Source organism: Camelus ferus, chromosome 10, assembly GCF_009834535.1.
Source record: "Camelus ferus isolate YT-003-E chromosome 10, BCGSAC_Cfer_1.0, whole genome shotgun sequence".
In the NCBI taxonomy this organism is placed as follows: domain Eukaryota; kingdom Metazoa; phylum Chordata; class Mammalia; order Artiodactyla; family Camelidae; genus Camelus; species Camelus ferus.
The window spans coordinates 47,628,137-47,652,864 of NC_045705.1; the positions used below are offsets into that span (position 1 = coordinate 47,628,137).

General features: G+C 40.6%; 1 long non-coding RNA gene across 1 annotated transcript in view; it reads right to left on the reverse strand.

The window, feature by feature from the left end:
• The window catches only part of LOC116666434, a 194,408-nt gene that overhangs the window by 101,670 nt on the left and 68,010 nt on the right, over positions 1-24,728 (reverse strand). The window contains exon 3 of the long non-coding RNA XR_004323281.1: positions 4,997-5,068. This is a non-coding gene — a long non-coding RNA (uncharacterized LOC116666434). The remainder of the gene's footprint in view (positions 1-4,996; positions 5,069-24,728) is intronic.

The following is a 24,728-nucleotide window of genomic DNA, read 5'->3' on the forward strand; positions in this document are numbered from 1 at the left end:
GCAGAAATGATGGAGAGATGTGATGGACAAACTTTACCACCCTCAAGGCTGGCTTGCTGATTGGAATTATGACACTGTTCCAGGATCACTGGCAAAGCAGGATACATGCAGATCAGGGACCCTAGGATACAGAGGAGATGACAAACCAGGCCATGAGAAAGAGCTGAAGAGCTCAGAACTGTTTAGTGTGGAAGAAAAGATGGCACAGGGGCAATGAGAGCTGCTTGTTCATATCTGAAGGGTGAATATGTGGAAGACTTGCTCTTCGTGGTCAGAGAAATGAAAACTAGAAAGATACAAAGGAAAATATTCCCACAACATTTTTTTTATTGATGTATAGTCAATTTGCAATGTTGTGTTAATTTCTGGTGTACAGCGTAGTGATTCGTTATATATATATATATATATATATATATATATATATATATATATATATATGTATATTTCTTTTCATATTCTCTTTCACTATAAGCTAGTACAATGTATTGAATATAGTTCCCTGTGTTATGCAGTAGGCCTTGTTGTTTATTTATTTTATATATAGTAGTTAGTATCTGCAAATCTGAAACTCCCAATTTATCCCTTCCCACCCCCTTTCCTCCCTGGTAACCATAAGTTGTTCTCTATGTCTGTGAGTCTGTCTCTATTTTGTAAATAAGTTCCCTGGTGTCTTTTTTTTTTTTTTTTTTTTAGATTCCACACATAAGTGATATCATATGGTGTTTTTCTGTCTCTTTCTGGCTTATTTCACTTAGTATAACGATCTCCAGGTCCATCCATGTTGTTGCAAATGACATTATTTTATTCTTTTTTTATGGCTGAGTAGTATCCCATTGTATATATATACCACATCTTCTTTATCAAGTTATCTGTTGATGGACATTTAGGTTGCTTCTCTGTCTTAGCTATTGTATATAATGCTGCTATGAAAATTGGGGTCCATGTATCTTTTTTAATTAGAGCTTCCTGCGGATATATGCTCAGGAGTCCACAACATTTTAAGGGCCCCAACAATGATGGGGGTAGATATGGAATACTCTCATTTATTGAGCACCTTCTATGAGCCAGGGTCTGTGTAAGGCTTGATCCTGAAGTCCTCACCTTGTTTCTGAAATTTTATATGACGAGAGAACTGAAAGGGAAGTTACAGCGCTTGTCTGAGATCCCAGAGCTAGTGAGGTGCAAGGGAAGAGCTTAGATCTGAAGGTCTATCACTTCACTTGGACCCTGTTACGGTAGGCGGTCTAGCAGAGTCCGTGTGACCTCACGTTGGGGGAATTGAAGAGGGATTCCGACGCAAACCGAGGCCCATGCTCACTGTTCTCTGAGGTCCCGTTCAGCTCTGAAGCTCTGTGCACAGACCTGGGGGCCTGAGGAAGCGTGGCTGGAGTTCTGAGAGCTGGGAGGAGGAATGAGGAGGAGTGCTTTGTGGTTGAGTCATCTGTTCAGCAGCATGATGTGAATGACAAATGGACCTCCCCCAGGACGGAGTCCTTCCAACTGTACTCAACAATAAAACGCTCCACAAAGAAACCTGACAATTTGGTTGTTAATTCAAAACATCCTTCTCCAAGCTTCCTAAAACGACAATCTAATTGTTGCAAGTTGGTGGTTTACAAAAAAAGAACAGAAAAGAAAGTAAAATCATATTAAGTACAAATGGGCATTTCTTCTGTAACTTCTTCTGCAATAACTGTTCTTATGTTCATTTTACCAGGAAATCTTTCATGTCACCATCAGATTCTTAATTTACACACTAAACATTTATTTCTATAAAAAGTCTAATGTCATTCCAAGAAATGAGAGGTTTCCCACTCTCTCTTATGAGAGGCGATTTAGTGATGGAAACCGCCTGGACCCTGGAGCATAGGACCTGATTTTAGGCCAGGGATGCAACGGTAGCTAGCTGGTTCTTTAACCTAGGCAACATCTTCAGCTTCTCTGAACTTTGGTTTTCTCATTTATACAATCAGATTAAAATCTGTACATTGCAATCTGTGGGGGGAAGTTCAATAGATGGTTTTCTATGAGAAAGTCTTTTAAGCTCTAGTGGAAAATACTGATGTTTGTTACTCTTCTAAGTCAAAGGGCTTGGCCTGTAAAGCATTGTTTTGGCTCCTGGGATGGTTTCAGACTTATTAATTTATTATCCATTTGTCATTCATCCATTCATTCATCTATCCACCCACCTATCCATCCATGTCTCCTTCCACTATCTAGCTTTCTACTTATTTAACAAATGTTTATTAACTTTCTGCTATATACCAGATATATAATCTGCAGCTAGGACTATAGGCATGAATTACATATAGTATGATTCCTGCCTCCAAAGTCCTTCTTTCCAGAGAGAGGAGCAGACACATTTATACATAATTATGTAATGAAGTGACCACAGTATAAGACTGTACCTCTTAAACCATGGGGGGAATTGCAACCATCTCAGATTATTTTGTTTTTCCAATTGTCTATTAGAAGCAATGGAGAAGATTGTGGAATTTCAATTGTGAATCTGTCCTGGAGTGGGAAATAGAGCAGGCCTTTGATATAAAGAAGGGAGAGACTTTCTCTGGCGTTGGGAGTCGGATGGGGATGCCTTGGGAGACGGGGGAATGATTCTGGTGGTGAGTCCTCTGACTCATGGAGTAGACCAGGTGAGCTGTGCCTCAAACTTCAAGTTGTTCTACTCTGGGGCCGTCAATGGTAGTTCCAGGGACAGGAAGTGTGGTGAATGCTTGTTTCCAAACTGCTCATCTTGACAATCAACAATTCAGGGAAATGAGAATAATCTGAGGACTCAGGGAGAGCAGATATCATTCCATAATCATGCGGAAGAGCTAATTCTTAGTACAGTGTCTCCCTCAACCTCAGCCACCCTGTGCCTTGGGAAAATGGTGTGCATGCATGTGAAAGATCAGCCTAGCTGATTGCGTGGGGATGGGTTGATGTAGTTGTTAGTGTCCAGGCCAAGTGTGTGGATTTCAGGTCAGCCTACAGACTCAGCAGGGAACTAGAGGCTAAACAGGAACTAGGGAAGAAGACTCATGAGGGGAGCCTTTGCAGTGGGCATTAGGGGAGCAGGCACTTCCTCCACATCCTGGGTATCAAGATTAATCACACCTGCTGGGGTGATGGACATCGGATGTTCTGTCCAATGCATTCTCATTGACTTAGAGGCATGGTGAAGGTCTTCATTCTCTCAAGCTAGGTGGCAGAGATGGGCAGGTGCCGGTAATTTTGATCATATACTATCCTCTTCATTTCTTTATTCACCCTCTTCCTATTCTGATGTGTATACAAATGCAACACACAGTTTTAAGGGGTTTGTATAAGACTGAATTTTATTCTCTGTCACTTCTTTCTGTATAATTATAGGTTCCATTTGTGTTTCACTTATTTTATGTCAGGTCCTACACTAAATGCTTTGCATACACTATCAATATATCTGTTAAGATTCTTTATGTGGCAAGCAACAGAAAAACTAACTCAAACTGGCTTCAGCAATAGGGAGTACCTTGGCTTGTGTAAAGAGAAAGTCCTGAGGCAGGTTCAGTGTAGGAGTCAAAGACATCAACAAGAACCAGTTTCTTTCCATCTTTGTTCCACCTTTCAAAGTTCAACTTCATCTTAGGGTTAGCTCCATGGTCAAGAAATGTCTACCAACAACTCCTAGGTCTATATTCTCTCGTAGTCCATGTCCAGAGAATCTCTTCCCCAACTGGCAATCAATATGGGTTCCATATTGGATGATTTAAGTCAAGCCCACCCTTGAACAATCACAAAGGCAAGGGGGTGAAATTGGGCTGATTGGCTGAGATCTACAGTGGTAACCTGCTCAGTCACTGACTTTGTCTTTCTCTCCCTCCTGTCTTACTTCCCTGTTCCTCTCATCAGTACACAAGATCTGCTCTGAGGGAATCTCACCCAAAGCAGTATCTTGGCCCCACTACTGAGCTATAGGAATCTCTAGCCATTTGTGCTGTATCTAAGAAAGTACCATGGACATAACAGGGGCCTAATAAGTGTCAATGGATGGATGAATCCCAACCCAGGAATGTGGTGACCACACAAAATGTACTTTGTCCTCTGTAGGCCAAGTATGACCATGACCCTTCCCCACCCTCATTTCATTATTTCTTCTTTGGGTCCTGTAGTGATATAAGGAAGACAGATACAGGTCTATCTTTCTAAACCTTAATAGATTGTTTTGAGTGAAGCTTTCGCTGACATCATGGGAGCAAAGTATAATGGGTATCAGGTTATAAGACAATCCCAGGGAAGAAATATTCATAGAAAGTTCATAGATGAGGTCCCACAATCTAGTATAGTAGCTTTCCTAATTTCCTTCCAATGCTACTCCATCCCAATACCATGGTAACTCATACCTTGGAATACAGACTGAGGATAGTGGGAGTGACTTCTAATACTTTTCTTCTGATACTCCAATTAAGCAATTTGGATTCAAAAGATTTCTAACCTTTCCAGACTCTCGATCAGAGAAGGTAAGCAAAGTTCCTTAGGGAGTGATAAAATATGATTCATGAGAAAAATGGGGGCTATAATAGAAGCATTGTAAAGCCGCTAGCAGAGGAAATAACACTTAAGAAAATAACACCATATTCCTGGTTGGTAGATTAAGAAAGAAGGGGAGTAAATCATCTTTATTCTTCTGCTCTTCATAACAGTTTGTAATTCTGTCGACTTCTGGGTTTCCACGTGGCTAATGTTAGGACTATAATATTCACAGCAATTAAAGGCTAGAAGGCTTTGTTTTTGTGGGTTCACAGGTGTATACAGATATTCTGAATTAAAATCAAGATTAAGTTGAATTAAGAAAAATGTAAGTTATGGTGAGAAAGCTTATAAAGGTAAATGAAGACTTTCCATATTTTTACCATCTAAATCTTTTATCCATTACATTGCTCTGAAACACATTAAATGACACTTAAAATGTATTACATAAATAATAAAAATATACAATTTGGATAGTCACTCTTACCTGGACTTGATCGAAGTATCACAGGATCCCACTTACTGGAGCAGTGGCAGTATGTCCCCAGGACAGCATGATCTAGGCAGAAAGGAGGTGGGGTAGAAAGAATTCCACATGTGTTACAATGAATAAGCTAAACTTGTATAAATTCATAAAATTCAGAAAGCAAATTAATTCTTCTTTAGTAACAGCTTTCCTGGAGGATACAATTGGCATAAAATAAATTTCACATATTTGAAGTGTGCTGATTTAACTTTTGACATATACACACTCATGAAACCATCTCTTCACTCAAGATGCTACATACTCCAATCTCCCCTCAGAATTTCTTTTTGAACTTTTTGCGGTCTTGGCAGCATCACCACCAAATCCCTCTAAGGACAAATCTCCTTCCCTGTAGAGTTCTGGGTTAGCTTGTCAATGAGACGATGCATGAGATTTGGCAAATGGAAATGAAATGGTGATTCCTTCCAGAAGGTTGTGGTTGCCAGACACTGCAGGCCTTCAGACCTCTCTCAATCCCTTCCTGGTTGCAGTGGCTGGAGAACATCCCTACTCCAGTTCATCAGGATTCATTCTAGTGAATGTTTCTCTGATCCTCAGATGGCAGATCCTTCCAGATCTTCATTCCCTCAACTCTTCCTACACTGAAGTCCCAATTCCAACATGAATCCCCTTATTCCCATAATGACATAGTGGCTAAATTATTTTGACTGAACCTAGACCAATACAGGGACTTAAGATGCTGGGCAGTGGCGAGGACTTCTAGACTAGAAGATCACACGGTAAAAGGGATACTTAAGGAAAATTGCATACAGGGAACCCAGAAACCTATCCAATGATGATGTTGATAGTTACCTCATTTTGCATATGATCCTGCTTTGAGGACATCCCCTGATGTGGGGGGTGGGGTCTGATTACCTGAAGCAGAGGCCAGCTCTGTGTCATGTTCCTTACCACAAGTTCTAGTTGATGGTGTGTCAGCCTGTGCCTATGTGTGGACCTGGGATGTGTGAGAAGGCAGCATAGCTCTCTTTGTACCTGGTCCTATTCCATCATGAGTCCAGGAAAGGGAGCTGACATGAGATCCAGAACACCTGGTTCTGACTCTCGTAAACCAGTGTGTGCTTGAGCAAACCACTCCCTCTGCCCATACTTCGGTTTCCTCATCTGTTAGTTGGTCAAGCAAAGTAATTATCCTAGAGGTGCCTTTCAGCCCTAACATTCCACCAGTCCATGAATGCATTAGACAGCAGTTTGATTTCCTTGGCTCAAAATGTCCCACCACGCTGGGCCTGCGACAAGGCCAGCATCTCTAGGCCAGGCCTGGAGGCTGGAAGCTTTCTCCTGGGCCTCTGGGGGCTGATTTATGGTCATGACCTTGTTCTGGGATGGGACCTGAGGGCAGCCAGGGAGGTGAGAATCCGCAAGCACCAGAGAAGCAAACAATTTTGCCCACAAAGTCAGGGCCCAAAGCAGGCTTGGCCGTTCCAACTGCTGACAGACAGACAAATGGATGGACATGCCTCCCTCTCACTTCTTGGCCCTTCCCTTGCCAGGGCTACTGCCATGCTGCATGGTGTGATGATTAGGTTAAGAATAAGGCCCAGCGCAAATTTATGGTGTCTATAAGCCTCCCATGTTTTCTCAGGGAAGATTCTCTCAGCAAGGCTCCCCTTTCCCTTGTCCCAAGGCCCCGGGCCGAGGCTGCACACAAATCTTGATTTCATCAGGAGCTCTCTGTTCCCTCAGCTGCTCTTGTTTTCCTTCTGAAGGCACAAGCCCTTTCCTAGAAGTTTTACTGTTCCCTCACCACCTCGTTTTCTCACGAGTGCCTTCCTGGGGAGCTGGGACTCAGCCAGCCTGTTCTTGTGGCCAATAGGCCCAGCGCCCACAAGAAAGCTTTTTCCTATTATGTCTCTTGTTGTCATTTGAAAAAAGAAAAGACAATAAAAATCTCTCTTCCTCCACATTCTCTTTATAGATTTTCTCATTAAGAGAATTAACAGCAATCAAAGCCAAATCCATAGCTGCTTCTCTTGGGACACATCAACTTCAAACTCTTTGCCACTCAAGTCAAAAGTGACACATGCTGGCTGCCAACACCGAGCTCTAGCGTCAGCTTCAGTCATCATCCCTGCAGTGCAGCTGGGGAAGAAGAATGCTACTTGCCTGTAACCGTCAGCCGCTGTCTTCTAGGGTTGACGGGGAACTCTGTGCTTGGCTGCTGACTACACTTCTGTAATGGGCCCATAGAATTGTTCTTTCTGGAAGCCATCCAGACCCAGAATGGGTTGAGGGGGAGCGCTCCTCACTCCTGGAAAGGCTCGCATAGAGGATAAGTGTTCCTCGGTTGGCTGAGGAATTACACCGGCTGACCATTAAAGTCCCAGTTCACTTGATAGGCTCCTGAACCCGGGCCCTCTGCCACCAGTCTTGCAATGGCATCAGAACGGCAGGTCCATCAAGGAAGGTCTGATAGGATACAGAGCCTAGGTACAGCCATCAGATGGGTAAGTCTCCACGGCAGGGAGAAGTGTAACTGTAGGTGGGGGTATCAAATAAAATTCTCTGCAGCCAAACCAGAACTTCTCAGGACAGTTGTGGGCACTGCATAATATAACACAGGCAATGCAATGGAGACATTACAGGTTTCTAGTATATAGTTTATGATCACATTAGCTTAGTGATTGTGAGACTTTCAGATATATTGGAGGGTGCAGTGGTCTAATAGTCAAGAGAACCTGGTTAATGTTCTATTTCTTTGTGTGATTTAGGGGAAGTTTTTTCTTTTCTTTTCAGATCTCAATTTCCTCATCTATAAAAATCTAGGATTGCTCTGTATCTGCATTTCCCAAAAAAGGTTCCAGGGAAACTTAGTCCTATTAGGTACTTCATATTAAATGATTTCATAGTAAAACATGTTTGGAACCCTCATGTGTGATGATGCTCATTAGAAAATGACAACACTGATGTGCCTGTGAAAGGCCCCAAAAATCCTGTGCTGAAAACACCTGTTTCTCTTCATTCAACCTTGTATTTTCAGAATATCTTTGAATGTAAGAGTCTCTCCCCACCATCCGCCAGTACAAGCCTTTGTCACCCAAGGAGCTAACACTCCTCAGCCCACACTCAAGGAAGTTGTAATCTTGGTAATCGCTGACGCTCCTTAGTCCTGGGATAGTATGTGCTTCTCAACTAGAAGGAAAATCACCAGTGAAGACCTTTAGCGTGGTGAGTGTGAGCAAGACCCCACGCTGCCCGCACCTCTGACGGGGCTAGTGTCTGCGTCTCTGACGAATGTCACTGTTACGGGCTTCTGCACATACCCTTTCCTCTGCCAAAAACCCTGTCCTATATTCTTTGATGGGCTAACTCAGTCTTCTCATCTCAGCTTCAGCGGTACTTTCTCTGGTCTGCCTTCCTCATGCCTCCGGTCTGGGTTAGGTCTCCACTTTATATGTCTTTTACTTCCCAGACCTGTCTACACTAGAATAAAAATTGTGTTCTCCTTCTATCTCCAATGCCTATTAAAGGGTTTGACACAGAGGAGGCCCTCAATAAATATTCATGGAATGATTAGATACAAATTAAGTGACTTTTGGGATTGCTCCCTTAATTGGGATGGGGGAGCGTGATTACCACTAATGGAAAGGGGTGGAGACATTTTCTTGTCACACGGGGGAAGTTATAGATAGAAAGACATCAGAGTTGTTCAAGACGGAACTGGCTGCCTCTCTTAGGAGAGAGCTTCCCATGACTGAATATGCTCACCACAAACATAAAGGAGACCATCATCAATTGGAATTTTGAATGAAATGACTTTGACATTTCCTTCTAATGCCAAGAATCCAGGATTTAATTCTTTAATCAGTATTCTGTGTAATTTACATATTCCCTACAAAATAAGGGCTCTTTTGTCAAATATCTTTGGTTTTTGAGAACTAAAACTAAATTCAAACAATAATTAATACTCACAATCTATTATATTAATAATACCAATCTAGTGCATTAATAAGAATACAGTTTAAATGCTGGAGTCAAGGAACAATTAAGCTATATTATGCAGCACTCAATGATAATAGAGATTAATTTTTTAAGCTTATGATATAATGTTAACTGAAAATATGTAGACCTAAACAACATTATATAAGCACTGTGACTGCAACCTGGTAACATGCAGGAGAGAAAAAAGATGGGAAGGAAACACACGCAAATACAGAGTGTGTGGGTGAAGAAAATGGGACTAGAAGTAAACTTTATCTGTTTTTTAAATTGCTTCAGCAAAACTTCTCTCCAATTTTTATAATGTGCTTGTCTTCTTTGTAAATGTTTTAAAGATAAAAATAGGATTGGAAACAACAGAAAATATGCTTGCTGGCGCGGCAAACATTATTTTGACTTTTTTCCAGCTGAGGTTTTGGAGACTTGTTCAAAGATAACTGGACTATAAGAATAATTCTGGCCTCTCTCCTCTTCCCCAGTTGTCTTGAAATGTCCTTCATAAAGAGACAGAGTGACAACAGTCACTCCCAAATCAAATACTTCACGTAGTCACTGACAACTCCCGAAGACCCAGAGCGGGAAACTAGGCTGAAAGTGAAACGTGGAGAAGTCTGGACTCATCTACCCTCATTTCCATTTGTGATTTTTCGGTTATGTTGCTTTTATGGAGGATGAAGTAGAGGGCAGGGGTAGGTGGGGACAATTGGCCCAGGTCAGCAACCTTTTTCCTTTGTCCTAAAATAAATCCCAAAAGCTATTACCAGGAAAAAGAAAAAAAAAATGTTTCTGTTTGGCTTTTTGCTGCTCTGGCCATAAACAACAGTCTGGGATCAAGGGTGTTGTGGATGCACAGGATTTAATCTCCGCCAGGTTTTCTTCCCATAAACATCCTCTCAGCTGTCCTGGCCCAAGGCATCTTTCCCTTTGTGAGTCTGATGCATGGTTTTCGATGGAGTGGCCTGCTGCATTGCTCTCCATGGACCCGACTACCAATTCTGACCCTTCCAGCCTGGAAAATCTCAGCTCATTCATGCTTGAGATATTTGGGCCCAAGACAGCCCCTGACTTAGTGTTTAAATATAATTTAATGGAACAGAGAGGCCTGGCATAGTAGAAAGAGCATGGCTTCGGGGAGTCAGAACAATTTAAGTTTGAATCCCAGTCCCTCTGCTTACAAACAATATGACTTTGGTTAGACAAGTTACTTAACTTCCAGAAGCCCTTGTTTCTCCTCGTGATTTCTATCATGAGGGCTGTTTTGTGGATTGAATAAAATATCAGATGCAAAGTGACTAGTAGAGTAAATTGAAGTTCCTATTCCTTTGGTTGCTAGTGTCACAGGCTCAAGTGTTGAAATCACATTTTCAAAATATTTCTGATGACTTGAACTGGATCCTGAGGAAATTCACCAACACGGTGAGAGATCTGGAAGCCAGTCCTTATGAGGAGTAGGTGGAAGACATGAACGCATTTCATGTAGAGAAGATCAGAAGCTGTAATAACTGCCTTCGCATCTATGATTCATTCAAATCTGAAAGAGGGAGCTGACTGGTTATGTTTTTTTAAAATTTTTTATTGAAGTGTAGTTGATTTAAAATGTTAGTGTACAGTAAAGTGATTCAGTTTTATACATATACACACATATATATATAAAACATACATATATACACATGCATATATATTTTTCTTTTCAGATTCTTTTCCATTATATTATTTTTTCCCCTCTGTTACTAAAAACATTTTTATTGGGTATCAGATTCTGTGCTTATCACTGAGGGTAGACTAGGCAACAGGAGATCTCCTGACTTCCTGGAGCTTGTAATCTAGTTGGAAAGACAAATATTGAATGAGTAATTTTAAGTGTGATTGGTGATAAAAAGATAAAACAAGGAGAATCAAGGGCACTGTGGGGTTTTGTAACTGACTAGAAATTGGACCAATGGATGTGAACTGTAGGGTAACTAGGTTCCACATAATAGTCAAAAGAGAGGCATGTAATTGCCTATAGTCAGGCAGTTTGTGTACTGTACAAAGGGTCTAGCTGCAGTGATGAGTGAAGATTGAAATCTATGCCTTACTTTTCTCCTCAGACCGTGCGCCTACAGGGATGCATCTGCTTCAGAGTGGTGCTTTTTCTAATTTGCACAGAGCCATCATATAGTCTGGTAGTGCCCCTGAACTGAGGTCTCCAAATCGTGGCCCATGGCAGATTCTGGGCTACAGATACTCTTTGTTGGCCTGTATATCGTTTTTGTTTATTTGTTTTCTAATTTTGCTTTTAGATTGATTAGCTGTTAGATTTTAAAGTCTGGGAGACTTCACATTAGAATCCAAATTTCTGAGTCTTATGGAAAAATTAGGAAATCTGATAATACTGGCCCCATGTTTCCAAGAAGGAAATTAGCTGGAGGTACTTTAGAGAAATAAAGACATTCCCTGATCCCAATCCTTTACTTCAAGTAGCTTGAGTTTGCTAGCCCTGTTTTTCATGCAGGCAATGGGCTGACTGCTGAGATGATGGATCCCCCTCTGAAGCCATAGCTCAAGCTCTGGGTCAGAGACACCATACAGGAGCCTTCTATACCAGGTATGAAGTTTTGACCAAGCTTTAGGTTTCCTAGGTGCCTGAACTCCTATGGATGAAAGTCTGTCCTTGGTCTCATGACACAGTCATTTATATACATAGTACGGAAGTATATGGACCAAAATAAGAGCTTTTCCTTTGTATGTTTGTTTACATGACCATATCAAGCATCTGAGTTTATTCAACAATCCTACAGTGAATTCCTAATGTGAATGCAACACTATGTTGTGCAATATAGAGGAATTACAAATTGTTTATTTTAGCTTTATTATCAGTCTACTAAATGATTGATCAGCTAACTAATATAAGTTATATTATGTTAACACCCCCCCCCCAAAAAAAAAGATCATGTATGATGAATTCCATCTTTGTACACAAAATGTGAGTTGTGCCCTCCTCAGGACCTCAGAATGTGATTGTGGTTGGAGATAAGATTGTAGCTGGAGGTAACTTGGAGATAAGAAGTAATTAAGTTAAAATGAAGTCGTTAGGGTAAGCCCTAATTCAATATGACTGATATCCTCATAAAAAGAGGAAATTAGGACATGAACATACAGACAGATGGACAACTATGTGAGGACACAGTGAGAGAGTGACCACTGTCAAGGAGAAAGACCTTAGAAGAAACCAAACCTGCTGATACCTTGATCTTGGACTTCCAGCCTCCAGAATTATGAGAAAGTAAATTTCTGTAGTTTAAGCCACCCACACTGTGGTATTTTGTTATGGCAGCTGCTATAAACTGAATGTTTCTATCCCACCAAAATTCATATGTTGAAACTAATCCCCTGTGTGATGGTATTAGGAGGTGGGGCCTTTGGGAGGTGATTAGGTCATGAGGTTGGGGCCTTCATGAATGAGATTAGTACCCTTTTAAAAAATACCCCAAAGAGCTCCCTCATCCCTTCCACCATGTGATGACACAGTGAGAAGATAGCCGTCTATCAACCACGAATTGAGGTCTCACCAGGCAGCAAATTTGCTGGTACCTTGATCTTGGACTTCCCAGCCTCTAGGAGTACTGTAAGAAATAAATTTCTGTTGTTTATAAGCCACCCAGTCTATGGTACTTTGTCATAGTAGTTCAAATGGACTAGGACAGCAGGCCTAGGAAACTAAAACACTAACTAACTAACTAACTAACTAGTTAATACAAATCCTCTTTTCTTCCCTTAAAGAACCAATACAGTCAGAGGGAAGGCTTGATTTGTAAACATTTGCATCAATAGCCCAAGTAATATTACAGTGAGAATCAGATCACATCATTCCCCTTTTATTAACCCTCCAATGGCTTCTCCTTGTATTTAGAATAAAAAACAATTTCTGGCTGGCAAAATGTTAGTGTGATCCAGCACCTTCCCAGTGGCCTAACTCAGTTTGGGCCACCATCCTTCTTGCCATGACACACAGCCACCCTGATCTCTCTGTTCCTCCTACAGGCTGACACCAAGCTCTTTGCCACCTAAGGTCTTAGCATGCTTTGCTTTTCTTCCTTCTTTCCCAGTTAGTCTCACTGTCATCATCTCTCCCAGCCAGGGATGGAGGAGGAGAGTTCAAGAAAGAAGAGGAAGAACATCCATTTCCTGAGAAGTAAGTGAATGTTGCAACAAGGCACTGGGCTCAGTGCTTTGCATTCATTATCTGAAGAAATACAAGGCTCTATGAGGTAGGTAATATTAACCTCATTGAACAGATGAGGAAACAGATTCAGAGAAGTCACAAAGTCTAAGTAAGAAGGGGGATGGAATTTGCACCCAAGTCTGACTTACTGGAGAGCCCTTCCACATCCTGTCATATCACACTGCTGGCCGCGGCGCCTGGTCATCTGCTGGAGGGGGCTTCCTGCTCAGTTTCAAAAATATAACAACCTTGGAGTCTTTCCTTCAAGTTAAACAGGCTCTCTATAGGCTTTTCTGTTGAGTGCAAAGACCATTGAAATCCCCACCATCCATACTTCTCTGCTAAATTTTAAAAATAATCTGTCCTTTGATTTAACCCAAGCACCTTCAGAAGAGCTTCTGCTTGCAGCTAGGCTTGGAGGATAGGAGACTGAGCACGGCAATGAGCAGAGAAAAGGAGAGGAGAGGGCACATTGGACACAAAGCTGAGCCAATTGTGGCAGCAGGAGTTGGCAAGGTGTGGAGAATGGGAGTCAAAACCCCTGGGTTCCCTTCCAGCTCCATTTGTGGGGCTATGCCAGTCACTGTGTCACCCTGAACTTCAGCTGGATAAGGGAATGTGGAGTGATGCTTGTCCTACAGGAGTGCTCACAGACAGAGATAGGTGATAAAGAAACTTGTAAATTATAAAGTATCATGAAGATGAGAGGTGTTGATGTTGTTGTTGTTGTTATTATTATTATTATTTTGTAAAAGTGTTGAGAATGGTATGAACCCAGACTCAGCTCCACTGAACAGAGACAAGGCTCGTGGAATTTGACTTGGCCTTGGAAGACTTTGTGACCTGAGAGATGACACAGTGCATAGTCCATGGGTATAGAAATTAAGCTTTATCCTAGCTGTGATCAGTGTCAAAGGAGGCCCAAGCCAGTGACAGAGTGATACTTTCTAAGCAGCAAGTTATAGCCAAAGTCCAAGGTATTACCATTCAGGTCTGAGTGATCATTGCCTTCAGAGCATGACACCAGCAAGGACCTGGGACACCGTGATTCTGTCCTGTTTCTCAAGTTCAGAGAGAACTGGAAAGTTGGTGGACCATGGCCAAATAACCTAGGGTAGATGATATGCTTGGGTAACTAGTACACTGAATGGGAAACTGATGCTGCAGCTGAGTTGGCCAGAGAGCATCCTGGGTTGCTATTGTAATGTGGCTCCCAGTTCCCTCTTCAGTGAAGAACTCATTGCCTCAGCTACTGAGAGTGCTGTTTGCAGATGGGCCTTCAGCTGTTAGTCCCTTCAGGATCTACCTCAACTGTAGACATCCCCTTGCCCAAGATCACACCCTTCCCACTAAGCCCACATTCAGTGATTGATCAGTGCTGGACTGTGAAGACCTGGTCATCTCAGCCCACCCTGGACAACCCTGAAGGACCGTTCCACCTCCATAGCCTCCAAGGGGTTGCCTGAGGCTGTCACTGAGCCTGAACCACAGCCAGACTTCTCCCTCTGCTGATTTCTTCCCCTCCTTTCCCAAGTGTTCACCCCAAGGACACTCCTTAATGAACATCCTGTGTGCTAGACTGTGTCTCAAAGTCGACTTTCTTGGGAACTCAGTCTACAACAAACATCCCATGGGGTTTAAATAACCGGATAGGGTGATGGGAAAGAGAGATATGAGCAAGATGAAGAAGCAGAGGAACCACTCCAGTTAAAAGAGCAAGAGAAATCCCCTGAATGAATGATCCATGAAATAGACATTGATGGTCTACTAGATCAAGATTTCAAAAAAGGAGTGATCAAAGTACTGAAGGAACTAAAAGAGATAGTGTTTAGAGATATAAAATATGTCAAAAATGAAATTGAAGCTATAAAGAAGAGCCAAGTAGAATTGGTAAACACATTTGCTGAGATGAGAGCTGATCTACAGGCTGTACAAAGCAGACTAGATAATGCAGAGGAACGAAAAAGTGACCTAGAAGACAGGACAACAGAAAGTACCCAATCAGAACAGCTGAGAGAAAAACTAATTAAAACCAATGAAAACAATATAAGGGACCTATGGGATAATATAAAGACTGAAAATCTACGCATAATAAGGGTTCCAGAAGGGGAAGAAAGAACAAAGGGGATTGAAAGGTATTTGAATAAATCATGACTGAAAATTTCCCAAACCTAAAGACAGAATCAGATATCCAAGTACAGGAAGCTCAGAGAGTCCCAAACAGGAAGAATCCAAACAGACCCACACCAAGACATATCATAATCAAGATGGCCAGAGTCAAGGATAAAGAAATGATCCTAAAAGCAGCAAGAGAAAAAACAAAGACTGAGTTACAAGGGAACCCCCATAAGGCTCTCAGCTGATTTCTCTACACAAACATTACAGGCCAGAAGGGAGTGGCAAGATATATTCAAAGTCCTGAATGAAAAAAAGATGCAGCCTAGGATACTTTATCCAGCAAGGCTATCCTTTAGAATAGAAGGAGAGATAAAGAATTTCACAGACAAGCAAAAACTAAAAGAGTTTAGCAACACTAAACCCATGCTAAAAGAAACATTGAAAGGTCTACTCTAAATAGAAAAGGAGCAGGATGCTACAGAAATGAGAAACTCATAACTGGATAGGTGATAACTCACGAATTACAAATAGAATAAACACAAAATTGTAAAAGAAGACATCTAAATCATTAAGAGTGGGAGAGGGAAGCAAGAAAATATAGAGTTTTTTTTTTCTTTTTTAAAATTTTTGTTCTCGGTAGGATGGGTTTGAGATTATATTACTATCTGTTAAATACAAACAGTTATAGTAATGGGTTAATAGACTTACAGAAAAGGGTAACCACAAGCCAAAAACTTACAAGAGAGTCACAAAAACTAAATAAAATTCAAGATAATACAAACAAAAATTACCAAAACCACAAAAGGAAGAAGGAACAAAGAGGAAATACCAAATCAACTGCAAAAATAAGTTCAATGGCAATAAACACACATCATTAATTACTGTAAATGTTAATGGATGAAATGCTCCAATCAAAAGACATAGAGTGGCAGACTGGCTAATAAAGCAAGAACCTTCAATATGCTGCATACAAGAGACCTACTTTAGGAAGATGGACACATGTAGATTGAGAGTGAAAGGCTGGAAAAGGATATTCCATGCAAATGGAAAAGCCAAAAAAGCAGGTGTAGCAGTACTGATTTCAGACAAAATAGCCTTTAAAACAAAGGCCATAAAGAAAGATAAAGAAGGACATTTTATAATGATTAAAGGAGTAAGACAAGATGAGGATATTACACTCATTAATATATATGCACCCAATATAGGAGCACCTAAGTACACAAAACAATTACTAACAGAGATAAAGGGGGGTATTGATGGGAATACAACCATTGTCGGAGATTTTAACACTGCATTAACATCACTAGATAGATCTTCCAGACAGAAAATAAATAAGGCAACAGAGAAATTAAATGACATCATAGAAAAATTAGATTTGGTGGATAATTTCAGAGCATTACACTCCCCAAAAATAGGCTATACTTTCTTTCAAGTGCACATGGAACATTTTCTAGGATTGATCATGTACTTGGGCACAAAAGAAGCCTCAGCAATTTTAAGAAGATAGAAATTATCTCAAGCATCTTTACTGACCACAATGCCATGAAACTAGAAATCAACTACAGAGAAACAAAGGAGAAAAAAAGGAAAGTATGGAGATTAAAAAACACGCTATTAAAAAGACCAATGGGTAAATGATGAAATCAAAGGTGAAATGAAAAAATAGCCTTGAGACAAATGAAAATGAAAACACAACCACACAAAATTTATGGGACGCAGCAAAGGCAGTGCTAAGAGGGAAGTTTATAGAGATACAGGCCTTTCTCAAAAAAGAAGAACAATCTAAAATAAACAATCTAACCCACCAGCTAAAAGAATTAAGAAAAGTAGAGTAAAAAACAAAACAAAACAAAACAAAAAAAAACCCTCAAAAGTCAGCAGAAGGAAGGAAATAATAGAGATCAGGGAGGAAATGAATAAAATAGAGATTAAAAAAAAACAATAGAAAAAAATCAATCAAACCAAAAGCTGGTTTTTTGAAAGAGTAAATAAAATCAACAAACCTCTGGCCAAACTCACAAAGAAGAAAAAAGAGAGAGCACAAATAAGCAAAATAACAAAGGAAAATGAAGAAATTACAACAAATAACATAGAAATACAGAATATCATGAGAATATTATGAAAAACTATATGGAACCAAAATAGATAACCTAGGGGAGATGGATAAGTTTCTGGAAACATACAGTCCACCAAGACTGAATCAAGAAGAAACTGACCACTGGAACAAACTGATCACTAGAAATGAAATAGAATTAGCAACAAAAAAAACCTCCCTACAAATTAATGTCTAGGACCAGATGGCTTCACCGGGGGAATTCTACCAAACATACAAAGAAGAACTCATACCAATCCTTCTCAAACTCTTCTAGAAGATTGAAAAGGAGGGAATACTCCCAAACTCATTCTATGAAGCCACCATCACCCTGATACCAAAACCAGGCAAAGACACCACCAAAACAGAGAATTACATACCAATATCAGTGATGAACATAGATGCAAAAATCCTTACCAAAATATTAGCAAATAGAATCCAACAGCACATAAAAAAGATTATACATCATGATCAAGTGGGGTTCATTCCAGGGACACAAGGGTGGTTCAACATATACAAATCAATCAATGTAATATATCACATCAGGAGAAAGGACAAAAACCACATGATGATCTCAATAGATGCAGAAAAAGCATTTGATAAAATTCAACACCCACTTATGATAAAAACTCTCACCAAAGTGGGTATAGAGGGAACATATCTCAACATAATAAAAGCTATATATGACAAACGTACAGCCAGCATAATACTCAACGGTGAAAAACTCAAAAGCTTCCCACTAAAATCTGGGGCAACACAAGGCTGCCCACTATCACCACTTCTATTCAACATAGTCTTGGAAGTCCTAGCCACAGCAATCAGGCAAGAGAGAGAAAAAAAAGGGATCCAAATTGGAAAAGAAGAGGTAAAAGTGTCACTATATGCCTATGACATTATATTATATGTAGAAAACCCTAAAAAGTCCACAGAAAAACTACTAGAAATAATCAAAGAATTCAGCAAGGTAGCAGTTAACGTTCAAAAATCAGTTGCATTTCTTTAAACTAACGATGAATCAACAGAAAAAGAAAGTAAAGAAACAATCTCTTTTAAAATAGCACCCAAAGTAATAAAATACCTAGGAATAAATCTAACCAAGGAGTTGAAAGACTTATACATGGAAAACTATAAACCATTGATGAAGGAAATAAAAGAAGACAAAAAAATGGAAAGACATCCCATGCTCTTAGATTGGAAGAATCAATATTGTTAAAATGGTCACAATGCCCAAGGCAATCTACAGATTTAATGCAATCCCTATCAAATTACCCAGGACGTATTTCACAGAACTAGAACAAATCATAACAAAATTTATATGGAACCACAAAAGACCTAGAATTGCCAAAGTGTTACTGAAGAAGAAGAAAAAAGCTGGAGGAAAAATTCTCCCAGACTTCAGACAATACTATAGAGCTACAGTAATTAAGACAGCATGGTATTGGTACAAAAACAGACATATGCACCAATGGAACAGAATAGAGAGCCCAGAAATGAACCCACAAACTTTTGGTCAACTAATCTTTGACAAAGGAGGCAAGAACATACAATGGAATAAAAACAGTCTCTTCAGCAAATGGTGTTGGGAAAACTGGACAGCAGCATGTAAAACAATGAAACTAGAACACTCCCTTACACCATACACAAAAGTAAACTCAAAATGTATCAAAGACTTAAACATAAGACAAGGTACAATAAACTTCCTAGAAGAAAATATAGGCAAAATATTATCTGATATACATCTCAAAAATGCTCTCCTAGGGCAGTATACCCAAGCAATAGAAATAAAAGAATAAACAAATGGGACCTAATTAAACTTACAAGGTTCTGCACAGCAAAGGAAACCATAAGTAAAACAAAACAACAACCTATGGAATGGAAGAAAATTTTTACAAATGATAGCACCAACAAAGGCTTGATCTCCAGAATATATATAAGCAGCTCATATGACATAATAAGAAAAACACAAAGAACCCGATCCAAAAATGGGTAGAAGACCTAAACAAGCAATTCTCTAAGGAAGAAATACAAATGATCAATAGGCACATGAAAAAAATGCTCAATATCACTAATTATCAGAGAAATGCAAATCAAAACTGCAATGAAGTATCACCTCACACTGGTCAGAATAGCCATCATTCAAAAGCCCACAAATGACAAATGCTGGAGAGGCTGTGGAGAAAAGGGAACCCTCCTACACAGCTGGTGGGATTGCAGTTTGGTGCAGCCACTGTGGAAAACAGTATGGAGAGTCCTCAAAAGACTAGGAATAGACTTACCCTATAACCCAGGAATCCCACTCCTGGGCATATATCCAGAAGGAACCCTACTTCAAAAAGACACCTGCACCCCAGTGTTCATAGCAGCACTATTTACAATAGCCAAGACATGGAAACAGCCTAAATGTCCATCGACAGCTGACTGGATAAAGAAGAAGTGTATATTTATACAATGGAATACTATTCAGCAGTAAAAAATGACAACGCCATTCCCAGCAACATGGATGTTCCTGGAGAATGTCATTCTAAGTGAAGTAAGCCAGAAGTAGAAATAAAAATACCATATGAGATCACTCATATGTGGAATCTAAAAAAAAAAGAAGAACATAAATACAAAACAGAAACAGACTCATAGACGTGGAATATAAACTTGTGGTTGTCAAGAGGGCAGGGGGTGGGAAGGGACAGACTGGGATTTTGAAATCTGTAGATACTGACAGGCATACGCAGAATAGATGAACAAGATTATACTGTATATCACAGGGAAATATATACAAGATGTTGTGGTAGCTCACAGCGAAAAAAATGTGACAATGAATATATGTATGTTCTGTATAACTGAAAAATTGTGCTCTACACTGGAATTTGACACAACATTCTAAAATGACTATAACTCAATAAAAAAAAAATGTTTAAAAAAAAAAGTCGACTTTCTTGGGAACTCAGTCTACAACAAACACCCCTTGGGGTTTAAATAACTGGATAGGGTGATGGAAGAGTACAGCCCAGTGTTCCTCTCAGAAGAGCGGATGCCAGGCCTGTGATGGCATGACTTGTGACTTGTTCCAAGCCCTACAGGCTGGTCCCTTCTGTCATTCTCAGGGTTAGCTAAGGGATCAGACAACACTGGAGATATAGACGGAATTCTCAGCAAATGTGTATGAGCAGAGATCAGAACACAGGGACAGAAGAGGCAAATTCGCTCAGATTTATCAGCTCACATTGCTCAGGGTTTCATGCATAGCAGCTGTATAAACTCAGGTCCAGAGACCCAGTAGAGCTCATTATCAAAAGCCAGGTCTTCTGGGCCCAGGGTGTGGGTTGCAAATATTCCTTCTGGATGCAGGTGGTGCCAGGATACAGGTGGACAGAGCCCTGAGTTGATGAAACCAAGGTCCATCCAGGTAAGCATCCATTCTGACTCCTTCTGACCAAAGCTAATAGCAACTAATCTTGGTTATAAAGAGGCAGATGCTGTGCTTGGTCCACATATAGACAATCTCATTTAATCCTTACAACAGCTCTATGGGGTAGGTACTTCTTATCTCTGCTGTACAGATGAAAAGCCTGAAAAATCAGAAAATGAAAAGTTTTGCACAGCAAGTATTCTTTTGTTTGTTTGAGATTTGTCCTGTGAGACCCTTCAACTTCACAAGATGGTATCTTCATGGGAGTTTTTTTCCCCTCTGCCTTGGAAGGGGCCAATGGAGTTAGTTATCTGTGGGCATCAGGCCTCCCTGGGTGATGGAGACATGGGCTTCTTCAGATTTTGGACCCAGGAGCTGTCATCCTGCTTGTCCACAAAGAAACTACATTTATTCTTCCCAAGTCATAGCAGCATGAGTCAAAGCTCTGATCAGAGGGAATAAGTGTATAAAAGGAAACAAAAGCAGAATAAGATTGGTAGTCAGATTAGAAGGCATATCTATGATGGGAAGGAAATAAATATTTGTTAAATCAACAAAAAATTGAATGAGCAGAGGAATTTACTTGAGCTTAAACGAGCCAGAAAGGTTTACTATATATGTGTATTGCGTGAATTACTGGTCAGATGCTGGTTTTCCACAAGCTGCAAGGGAAAGCAAGAGAAAAGGCTGACGTCAAAGCAGTATTTGGTTTGAGCTGTCCCTTTGATTGCATTTATTCATTCATGCTTTTGACAAGCTTTTTTTTTTTTTTTTTTTTTTTTTAAGTACTATCTTAGTCTGCTCAGGCTGCTATAACAAAATACCATTTCTCCCAGTTCTAGAAGCTAAGTTCCAGGTCAATTCAGTTCCTGGTGAAGACTCTCTGCTTGGCTCTCAGATGGCCACCTTCCTGATGTGTCCTCTTATGGCAGAGAGACAGAGAAAGCATGCTCTTTGGTCCTTTCTCTTAAGGACGTTAATCCTATAATGAGGACCCCACCATCATAACCTCATCTAAACCTAAGTTCCTTTCAAAGTCCCTTTCTCCACATACCATCTTATGGGGGATTAGAGCTTCAACGCAAATTTTGAGGACCACAATCCAGTCCATCGCAAGTACCCACTCTGTACCAGGCACAGCGCTAGGTAACTGAAATGTATCAGTGAATAAAAAAGATTAAAACTCTGTATTTAGGGACTTACATTTGTGTATGTATGTGTGTGTACGTATGTGTGGGTGGGTTGCGGGGGTGGAGAGAGGCAGCAATACCAATAGGCTTAATAAACAAATAAGCTATTTTAGAGAAGGAGATTTGTCAAGAGAAGACAAAAATAGAGCTATGAGTAAGGGACACATTGTGGGACCATTCTTTGTTTAAAAGCATGGTCAGGGAGGGCTCATTGAGAAGGTGATACTCTAGCAGAGATGTGAAGGAGAGGAGAGTGTGCACCACACAGATACCCGGGGGAATAAAATGTCCCAGGGGGAGAGGACAGTCTGTGATAAGGCCCTAAGGTAGGGGCAGACCTGGGGTATTTTATAAGGAGACTGGTGTTGCTGAGAGAAGTGGGCAACCAGGACATTGATGAACGAAGGCAATGTGGGCAGGATCACATCATCTTTGTTGGCCACGTGAGTGTGCTGGTGTTTCCCCAAGTGATCTGGAGCTCGTGGAGGGCTATGCGATGAGGAATGATGTCACGTAATGTTTTAGAAGGATCCATCTGGCTGCTGCCTTGAGACAGGGAGGGCATGAGACACAGGCAACAGTATCCACCCTGCAGCCACTCCCCAATCAGAAAGGAAGACCTCATTCCTTGACTCTGCAAATGTTTGGATTCTCATGGGATTCTGGGTTCTCCTCCAGGCGTGGGGGCTCTGGTCCTTACTGCTTCCACAGGGATGGTCTGTCTTGCTGTGCACTTTCTGGAGGAGATCAGATCGCATCCTATGGAAGTGAGATTGCATGCTTTGCCCTCATCTTCTGTGGATTCGGATGCTGGCCTTGCCTCAGAAGCAAACAGATTCTTCTGCTGGGTCCTCACTGCCTTTATCACAGTAGTCTTTACACTAAAATATACTTTGTGCTGAAATTACTAGCTTTTTTGTCTGATTTCCAAACTGACTCTGCAGAAATGGAAACTTCCTCATTTTTATTTTAATCTCAAGCACCCAGCAGAGTGTCTTACACAACACGGGTTTCATTATATGTTTGATAAGTGAAAGAATGAATAAACAGGGCCTGTCTTCCTCTGCTAAAGTTTCTTAAAAAAAAAAAAAAAACATAGACTGGGTGGCTTAAACAATAGAAATTTAAATTCTGGAGGCTTAGAAATCCAATCTCAAGATGCCAATAAAGTAAGTTTTATTTTGAGGACTCCTTTCTTGCCTTGAGGTGACACCATCTCTCTGTGAGCTCACAGGGCCCCTTCTTTGTGCCTGTGAGGAAAGAGCGAGCTCTCTGTGTTTCTTTGTATAAAGGCACTAATCCCAACAGGAGGGCTCCACCCTCATGACCTCATCTAACTCATCTCCAAATATCATCACATTGGAATTGAAGGTTTCAACATATAAATTTGGGGGGTATACAGTTCAGTCCATAGCAGGGCCAGGGGGTGGATATCACAGGAAATTTCAACTTATTAAAAAAAAAAGTTCTAGTAGTCAGAGCTGTCCAACAATGGAAAAGGCTACCTCCTAAAATAGAGAATGCCCCAACACCAGAATGTCCAAAGAAGACTGGATGGAGAACAGTTTGACAGGGCTATTAAAAACAATCCAGTGGAGGTTGAATTGGATCCCCAGGAACACCATTCATTAATGATGATCTTGCATGAGCTCCACTTTAAAGATGCAGTAAAAATATAATGTTTCATCTGTGTGTTCAGAGGGGAGCTTCAAGTACTTGGAGCATCATATTTGGTTGTAATGCTTTGGGGGCAATACTAAGTCCACCTCACTACATACTGGAGGTCATCTTATTCAAGAAAGCAACTAGAATCAGAGAGGTGTGGTTTTCAAAAATTAATATAAAGCTGGAGGGTTCAATCCCCAGTCTCTCCCTTAAAATAAATAAATAAACCCAATTACCTCTCCCCCCAAAATTAAAAATAAATTAAAAAGTAATTTCAAAAGACATCGTAAATCAACTATGCTTCAATTTTAAAAAATTAAAAATAGTATAAAGCTGGTTGGAGAAAATAACTTAGACCTCTATCCAAACGAGCTCCCTAATTCCTCCCCCTCTGACCTGCCCTTCCCTACCCAGTTTCAGAGATGGATGGACAAACACAGAGCCTTCTGGTCGACACCAAGAGAGACCTCAGAAGGGCAGATCTAAGTGCTGGAGCCTTTCTTCCTCATTTCATCTGCTCCTTGAAGAGCAATTACGGGATGGGGAAGGGGCTGGACTTTTCCCTCCTTAGAAGTAAAATGGGAATTTGCTCCCCTCAATGAACAGTTGAGGAGGAGGCCTGAGGAATTGGTACACTGCCCCAAGCACCGTGAATGCAACTAGGTAGCAAATCAGGCCCTAAACGACAGTCTTTTGCTGGCGCCCCCCTTGCTTGAGGCATCTGAGTTCCGTGAAGGGTTAACAGCAAGAGGTGTGCTTCTGTTTGACGAGAAGGAAAAAGACTCCTACAACCGAAGCTTTTACTTTAAGACACAATAAAAGACACTGACATGCTGTGTAAGCATTGTTCCTGGCTGCAGTTATTCCAATTATTTTTTATGTTTTCTCCTTAAATGAGAAACATATCAGACACTAACTCAAACACAGAGATACCTATTTATGCTTCAGAACAAACAGTTTAAGGGCATTATATACAGATGTCTAAATATTTAGAAAGTGTCTGTTTATGAGAGCAAAATGAAAAGTACCTGTTTTCATTTGAAGGATTTTATGTGAAATTT